The sequence below is a fragment of the Primulina eburnea genome, chromosome 7 (genome assembly GCF_022965805.1).
Source record: "Primulina eburnea isolate SZY01 chromosome 7, ASM2296580v1, whole genome shotgun sequence".
NCBI lineage: Eukaryota > Viridiplantae > Streptophyta > Magnoliopsida > Lamiales > Gesneriaceae > Primulina > Primulina eburnea.
In genome coordinates, this window is record NC_133107.1 from 19682353 (window position 1) to 19683636 (window position 1284).

The 1284-nt window shown below is 37.1% G+C and overlaps 1 non-coding gene across 1 annotated transcript; it reads right to left on the bottom strand.

Moving 5' to 3' along the window:
* Positions 1 to 682: 682 nt before the first annotated feature.
* LOC140837546 (small nucleolar RNA R71) lies at positions 683 to 790 on the bottom strand. Its single transcript, XR_012119376.1, has one exon. It is a non-coding gene; the product is annotated as a small nucleolar RNA R71 (small nucleolar RNA).
* Positions 791 to 1284: the final 494 nt, after the last annotated feature.

The following is a 1284-nucleotide window of genomic DNA, read 5'->3' on the forward strand; positions in this document are numbered from 1 at the left end:
GATTATTCAAAGCGTAGCTAACTTTGATAATAGTCTTATATGCGAGTGAGGTCGAGAGAATAGCTTGTGATAGGAACGAGTAGAATAGTTTCGTGGATCTAAAATTACATAGAACATATGAAATTGGATACGCGTCGATAGTCCATAGTTCATTCGGACGAAAACTAGGGGATTTCATAGATCGATATTTGATTCACTATTGATAAATAATTAAAGACATTTAATTACTTCACTGAGTAGAATTTGTTTGGCATAGCTCGAGAGAGTGTGTTCAATTGAATAGGAAAATCATGTCGGAAGCGTAAATCACGATCGAACGAATTGATAAATTAATGAGGGGTAGGTGAAATGAAATTCCCCCAAAATTCATTTCTCACTGAATTTTAATTAACCATTCTAGATATTATATCTCATTATTTAATTACTGAACCTTTTTATTGCATTTTTTATTTGAGCATATTTAGTAATAAACAACCCTTCAAATTTTGTTGCTAAGATTTGATAACTAAAATAATTGTAAAATACAGTTTTCAGTGGAACGATAATCGTACTCTAGTAGATTATACTATTACTTAACATCGTGCACTTGCGATTAATTTTTGAGCATACAAAACCATATTTTTATTAAGGATTCCACAGTGCAAGGCATATATCATTACATTTGCTCCATCTAAGACCATGAAGCTGCGGGCATACATTATTACATTTGCTCAATTCGAGCAGGAGTCTTTATATGAGGCATGGGAGCGTTTCAAAGATCTATCATACGAAGATGTCCTCATCACGAACTGCCACTTGGGTTAGTCGTTCAGACCTTTTACTATGGCTTGCTTACTCCTAATTGTACTATGATAGATGCTGCTGCTTGTGGAAATCTCTTGAGAAGCTGAGGAAGGATACGAGTTATTGGAGGAAATGGCTGCTAGAAGCTATCATCCTCAATTTGAAAGGAACAACTAGAGGAGAAGTACAGGAGTTCACCAGGTAACTGACCTTTCTTTTTACTGCACAACTTGATGTCTTGAACAGGAAATTGGACGGCTTGAATATGGGTGGCATGGCTATGCGTCTTCAAGAGATATTCTGTGATAAGTGTGGAGGTGAACACTTTGTGAAAGACTGTCAAGATGGCAATCCCTTCATGTGCAAGAAGGGGCACCAGTGAATCAAGTGGGAGTCCAAAACGTCCAAGGAATGACCGTATTCGAACACATACAATCTTGGATGGATGCAACATCCCAACTTCTCATGAGGTTGCCAAAACAGTCATGAATCGATCACAAG